This window comes from Triticum aestivum, chromosome 6D, assembly GCF_018294505.1.
Source record: "Triticum aestivum cultivar Chinese Spring chromosome 6D, IWGSC CS RefSeq v2.1, whole genome shotgun sequence".
Classification (NCBI taxonomy): Eukaryota; Viridiplantae; Streptophyta; class Magnoliopsida; order Poales; family Poaceae; genus Triticum; species Triticum aestivum.
In genome coordinates this window covers 122,490,575-122,498,413 of record NC_057811.1, presented here as the reverse complement: position 1 = coordinate 122,498,413, position 7,839 = coordinate 122,490,575, and positions in this window count along the sequence as shown.

The window sequence follows — 7,839 nt, the reverse complement described above, 5'->3', positions numbered from 1 at the left end:
CACGCAGTCCCCCTATATGTATATGACTAGCTAATCTTAGTCTCCATCACAAACATGTGCATGGTCTATCTCGATTTCTCTCGGGGCATCTTTCTATCGCGCACGCACCTCCCTCGATCTCCCACCCATATAGTCCCCTCACGATCTCGAGGGGGTCTCTCTATCACAAACACACCCTCTCGCCCTCCCCATGCGTCCATGTTCCCCTTGTGTCCCTCTCGATCTTTGTTCCTTGTTGGCCAGACCTCTATTGGACATGTGCTATAGGGGTGTCTCTCTCCGTTGCAAACAATCACACACTAGCTATCTTCGTGTATCTCCTCGCCTTGCTTTTCTATCTCGGAGATGCATGCGTGATATGTTCGCCTAAGAAACGAAAAAACACACACTCTCTCTAATTTATCATTTGTTGTCACTTTCTCTTTCACACACATACTCTTTTTGCACACTTACTCATTCTCCTTCACACGCACTTGATCCCTCTCGACTTAGGCACTCTCCTCGGTCCATAGCATATTGATTTATTGAAAAGTTAAACATCACAAAGTTTGACCATATACGTGGAGAAAAACAATTACATCTAGAACAGCAAACATATACCATTAGATTCACCATGAGATGTAGTTTCGTATGATGTATCTTTGGTATTGAAGATATAAATAACATTTGTGTAAACCTGATCAAAGTTTCCATAGTTTGACTTCTAAAAAAATTACATGCACTGCATTATCGAGCGGATGGAATATCTCTTTCCCCCTCTCAGCTATCTGGCGCACCACTTAGCCTTATCGAGGCTCCTCAATCTCTCTCAAACTTTATATCTCCCTGGTTCACACATACACATGTCTCGCTCGTGCTATACATATAGACCCATCCAACACTCTCCGCCCTTGTTCTCTCTCTATGTGACACGCACCCCCCTAATAAGTACCATAATCCCTCACTCCATCATAGGCGCAAGCACCCCCCCTCCTAAGTATGATTATCTCTCACTAGCCATCAGGTACACACGTATTGTCTCCTTCCATCCATACGTCTATCTCGATATCTCTCGGGGTATCTTCTATCGTGCACAAACCTTGTCACTCGATCTCCCACCCATGTAGTCCCATCACGATCTCCAGGGGATCTCTCTATGACAAACATACACTCTCTCCTCCCCATGTCTGCATTTTCTCCGTACGTCTCTCTCAACCTCTCTCCCTTGTTTGTCAGACCCCTCTTGGCCACGTGCTAGGGGTCTTGCTCTCTTAGTTGCAAACAACCACACACTATCTCCTCACCTTGCTTCCGTTGTCGAAGATGCATGTGTGATATGTTTGCATAAGACAAACACGTTTTTTCTCGACTTTTATCGAGTGTTGTCCATGTCTCTTTCACACACGCACACACACTTTTTTCACTCACTCTTTCTATTTCACTCTCTCTCTCTAGCTAGGGACTCTCCCACGTCCATAAGCATATGGATGTTTTGAAAAGTCAAACCTCAGAAAAGTTTGACCAGGTATATGTGGAGAAAAACATTTACATCTGGAAAGATCATTAGATTCATCACAACATGTACTTACTTCATACTGTCATTTATCTTTGGTATTGTAGATATAAGTAATTTCTTTATAAACTTGGTCAAAGTTTCAAAAGTTTGACTTTAAAAAAAGTTGGAACTACATTATCGAACGGAGGGAGTAGCTCTTTCTCTCTCTGCTATCTCTCACGGGCCTCCCCTCTCACACGAACACTCTATACCGACGGATTATACGCTCACTGTGTCAGCGTATAGCTCCATATATTGTTTAGTTGACCGGTCAACCAGTCCACATGCTGCCTTGTCAGCTCGTGTTCTGTATCTTCGTGTGCTGGCCCATGTGGCAGTGGGTGAAAATAAGTAAACTAGAGGCCCATATGACACGCGGTGAAGTAAACAAAGTTGAAACCACTCGGGGTAGCACCCCGCACGCTAGTAAATTGAGGGCGCATTGAGGACACACTTCTTCCGCGTGGAGGACGCACACACGCACAATTCACCACTGTGCGGCAGCATGCACAGAAGGACGCACTCGCGCACACCCAGCACACAACACACACCAGCACACGTGTACACCGGTGTCGCCGCCGGTTGAGATGGATGGCGAGGCAGCCAACAAGCGGAGGCGGCTCAAGCCAAAACCGCATCCGGCGAGCCTGGACTTCATCAGCAGCCTCCCCGATGACATGTTGCTCGTCATCATCGGCCTCCTCCCCATCAAATCTGCCATGTGGACCGCCCTGCTCTCCCGGCGGTGGCGCCCCCTCTGGCACCGCGTCCCCCTCAACCTCACCGTCGACATCTGCCTCTGCGACGGGGATTGCAAACGCATGGCCGCAGTCTGCAATATCCTTTCATCGCACCCTGGGCCATCCAGACGCATTGACATCCGCATGTTCAGTACCAACTGCAAGGTCCAACCCAAGTTCGACGAGTTGTTCTTATCACCCGTCCTAGATGAGCTCAAGGAGCTCAGCTTTGAAGCTGGACGATGTCGCTCTCTTCCACCGTCCGTGCTCCGCCTCGCGCCATAGTGGAAAGTAACTTAGACTACTCCAGTAACTCTATGGTTACCCTAAGAGCAAGTACTACCTCCGTCCTGGTTTACCCTTCCTATTTTGTAGTATCAAAATTTGACCATAGATTTAACTGACAAAATGTTAATGAATGTCACTAAGAACTATATCGTTGGATTCGTATTTGAACATAATTTCAAATGGTGTAATTTTTAGTGACATGCATTGGCATTTTCTTACATAAATATATGGTCAAAATTTTATACTAAATAAGAGGTAGTAAAAAAGTGGGCTATAACGGCCCTCCACTATGTAGGCCAAAACACGTGCCAAATTCACTTGTGATGCATTTGGCATCGATGCCCCTCCATTGCTCACCTGGTGCCCCAGTCTGGATCACCTACTTTGCTCCAGTGCCAAATTAACTCACGCAATGAAAAAACACTTGCGTGGGAGAGAGAGAGGACTGAGGCAATAAAAAACACTTGTTTGGGAGAGTGAGAGGCTGGTGTAGTTGGTTTGATTGATTTGTTTATACATGTGGGTCTGTGTGCACAGCGGTGCCAACTCTCTCACATCGCTAGAGCGGTGCGAAAATCTTATGATTTGACATCGATGCGTATTATCTGGCAAACTTTTGTGAAATATGGCATCGGCCACAGAGTGGAAGGCAACAAATGCCCAAGCTCTTCACGTACTCCTAGGTAAATGAGAGGAAAGAGAAAGAGAGAGAGTGAAAAAATATCACTATCCAGCCAACCCTATCGTATGAGCGAATGATATTGGTACCTCTTGATGACACGGCAATCTTATACAACCAGCTGCTCTAATATGTTCTCTTCTTTTGCAGATAAAAGACCCGAAAGTGAAAAATGTGCTGCACTATAACAATCTCATCGAATGCCTTGATCTCCATCTTACAGAAATTGATTTGATCGACTACCGAGGCAGCACATCTGAGATTAAATTGGCCAGGTTCTTTGTTCTGGAGGCAAGTGTGCTCAAGGTAATGAGGTTTGGCGTTCTCTAGCGCAACAATGAATGGTGTGCTGATCACCGCAAGCGTATAAGCCTAAATGACAAAGTCTCCGCAGAAGCTGAATTTGTTTTTGAAACATCAAGTGGCCAGAGACTCGAAAACTTATTTGCCTATTAGTGACTTGTCAGGGCGGTGGATTTTAGTTTGTACGATAATGCTGCATCCACCTAAAGTAATGAAAGTTCTTACGTAAACTTCCTAGTAATTCCCTCTTTGTAGGTGCAACATTACTCCTAACATTTGAAATATCAGTTTGAAACTTGTAATATTGCCGTGTCCTATTCCTGCGTTTTCAAAATCTTGCGAATCAAACAGATCTGACGCAAACAAACCAAACTTCTCCAGTTTTGCAAAAACATGCCCGCACTTGTTCCCTATTGACAAACAACTCCTTGTCTCTCACAATCAGCCTTATCTCCTCCCCACCACATCTAGAAGGCCATGGAAAAATCTGGCGCGATGGCTGCTGCCGGCGCCGTCCACCCCCCAATCTTGGTGTTCCATGCAGTGCACAGGCATCTACGCACGGGAAATTATGTCGAACACGGCTAGTTGTAAGCAGGCTAGGTCTACAGCCATGATGATAGTGACTGCAGACGGTGAGGCTGACTATGGTGTGCCGAACACGTCGCCTATACTCAGGTGTCATCTCCGGCGTAGGGTCTTGTCACTTCACTGTGAGGAGCAGCACGTAATAATTTGACCAACGGGTAGTACAGTGCTACTCAATTGGTAGTACTACTACTACTAGTATTAGCACCACCGTCTGGATTTAGTAGTACTACCACATCCATCTGGATTTAGTATTTGACTAGCAATATCTAGTAATGCATGTCACAAAAATTGTACTACTCCCTTTGTAAATAAATACATGGTGTATTGTTTTATTCCTATCGGCGAGATAACTTAATGCCTTTTTGATACTTAATAGGATTACATGCAATGAACTAACCACTGCATGTGATGTTTGGTAGTCTCAAGTCATTGAAAGCATGCACAGGCACGGAGGGGAACGCAGCATCATTGACTTACTGCACCTGCCTTTGGGTGTATGACACGTGGGCCCAACGGGTGGCTGGCCAACCTGTCATACAGCCAAAGGCAGGTGCAGTAGAGGGGTGAGGAGTAGATGGCCAACACGCACGTGAATTCAACACAGTCTGCACTTATCATATAAAGGCTCCGGCCAGTCCAATCTATGAAATCCTACGCACCTACGCACCCAAGGGCAAGAGTGATCACTCCAATCGCAAGATCAGTTGACTAGAAGCTAGACCCATGGAGGCGATGAGCACGAGCATCAGCCGGCTGTGCTAGATGGTCCACGACGCCGGCCTGTGGCCCGGCACCGAGGAACGTCTCCAGGTAGTGCTTGAGGCCGCCAGAGCGAGGGGCTGCTTGGACGACAGCTTCGTCTCCTTGTTCGACGAGGTCCTCGTCGGCTTCCTCGACAAGTTCACCGTCGTCAAGAAGCTCGCGGACGACCTTGACGTACGCCTCCAGCCCACGCGCCCAGGCTCTTCGATGCCTACCACCCTCAACGGCCTCTATGGTGACAACCTCTTCGATGCACTGGTGGCCCTGCGATTGCCCGTCGTCGCGCCGGAGAATGTCCACCTCGAGGTCGCGCTCGCCGCGCAGCGCCTGGCGCAGCAAGACACCATCGACATAATCACCCACGTCTACGCACAAATCGTCCACAAGGACTACTATATGCAAGAGGAGGACGATAGGACGCTGGCCTTCTTGGACCGCAGGGCAACCTTGGACGACATTGTTCAGAAGCACGTTGAGCTTGCCACCAACGCCGCTGCTCCTCACACGTCGGTTGGTGACCCGGTGCACTAGGGCGTGAGGATGTCGTTGATGGATCCGTATGTATCTTTATCTTTCTGTCAAATCCATGTAGTAGTATATGGTACTACTAGTAATTATCTTACCTTTCGCATCAACTTCATAATTTTCCTATGTACTCCATGCATGAACCGCGCCAGAACCAAACTTCTCATTACTCTAGGGAAAATCGTTATTTCTATCTATCGGCCGCGCCATGGAGCAGAACCAAATTTTACAAGTTACAAGTTCAAAAGGAAAAGCCTGCCGTGTTCGTGTCGCATCCCCACACGGTTGGTCCGGCATGCCGCTCATGGAGGAATGCGTGCTGTGTTGCATTTTCACTTACAAGTGGGACCGTAGTTGAGCAAACCGACTATCAGCAAACCCCCACCCCGCCCACCGCGCGATGGCTGAGAAAACAGGAGGGAGAAGAGATGGTTGTAGCACGGACTCCAAGAAAATTGGTGTCAGATGGGACTCGTGTGGGTGGCGTGTGCCGTACTGCTAGACATGAATGCTAGTTATGGCCCATGCCACCCCACTATATCGAGGTGCTGGTTACGTAGAACAAATTTCCTGGAGTCCGTGCTCAGCCCTCCTCTATCTCTCTTCTCAGCCAGCCAGCAGATGCGTGGAGCCCACCGTCTGTTTGCTCATATGCGGTCCCACATGTCAGTGAAAACGCAAGAGGACCCACTGATCCTGCACATCTTTCACCTCGATGTGCTGGTGATGAAAAAAATCCAATAAATATCTTTGGTGGCCGCTTTCGGAGTTACTCAAGAGTAGTAAGATTCTATTTATAGTTTAACCCAAGATGCACATCACGTGGCTTCAACTACCACTCTATTTTCTTGCATGACACGACCTGGATGCTGGATGTCCCACGTGTCGGCAAAAGGAGGAAGAACTCGACCAAATCTTCGGTTGTGCTCTCGGATTAGACTAGTTGTGCTAACTTAAAATTTTATTGTGTAGAATGGATGCAAGTTTTGGTATTGGGAAGAAGAGTACAACGATATATTGATAGAGCGCAATTTAGTAGATGTTCTAGCACTTTAGCTAGCATAGAGGCTAGAGATGAGACTAGTGCACTTGTTGATAGAATAGAGGCTAGACATGTCTACTTCTTTACACTCGAAGAAGAAAGAAGCACGCGAGATCAAGCCTCCGCAGATCAACAATGAATGCATCAAGAAGGCACTAATCCAACTTACAGGAGCAGTTATGGAAGTTGGATATCTTCTAAAATGTATTCTTGTGGTTCTTGTTTTCTTTGGTCTTGCTTTTCTAGTCAAAATTTTGGTGATGTATTTCCATGTACCAAAAAATCAATGATGAAAAAAATATATGTGTTTGCAAAGAAAAATGTACGCGGCTGGGATGCGTCTGCGCGTCCAGCGCATGGCCACCGCATCCGAGAAATGGCCTGGACATGACCCCATTGCCCTACCCAAACGGACAGAATCTGGGCAAAACGGAGGTCCGTTTGGGGTCGTGCATTGGAGTTGGCCTTACAAGTGGGACCGCAGTTGAGGAAACCGACTATCGGCAAACCCCCACCTCACCCGCCGCGCGATGGCTGAGTTAGAGAAACGACGAGGTTGAAGAGATTGTTGTAGCATGGACTCCAAGAAATATGGTGTCAGATTGAAGTCGTGCTGGTGGTGTGTGTCGTACTCCTGGACGTGAATGCTTGTTCTGGCCCATGCCACCCTACTAGTCCTACTACTTATAGTAGTAGTATTGAGGATTTGAGGTGCTGGTTACGTACAGCGAACACATTAACATATGGCCCACCTCACACTATGGCCAAATTTCCTGGAGTCTGTGCTAGGTTAAAAAGTGTTCTTTGTGAGGATGGGTGCCTGGTCTCAAGTTTAAAACTTGTTGTATTACGTACGTAGACGTAGAGATAGTGCAGCATGTGAAGCTAGTACAAATAGTGTACTATTGTTTATTGGCCTCATCTGATAACCTGTTGCACCGTCGCAGCACCCACTCAGAGAAGCGACTCGAAAGCCATTCATAAATTTAGTAAGTTTATCACAGGCATATCATTTTATTACATACAACAGGTCATCAACCCACAACGACAACAAGGATACATTATAAATACTAAAGTTTTCATCACACAACAAATAACAAGCAATGAAATGAACTTCAACTCAACCAATCCTCGGTGTTGGAAACGCTTGCTTTGAACCACAAGCGATTCTCTGGGAAGAGCCAGCTACTGTCAATCTCGAGACCAACGCTGTTGTGGTTTTGTCACGGCAGATGTCCTAGAGAAAGGACTTAGTCGTGGAGCCATCGCTACGGGTTAACTTAAAGGGGTTAAAGCGGACAAGGGACGCAAGAGAGTTTATACTGGTTCGGCCCCTTGCCGTGAAGGTAAAAGCCTACGATCTAGTTGTTGTGGG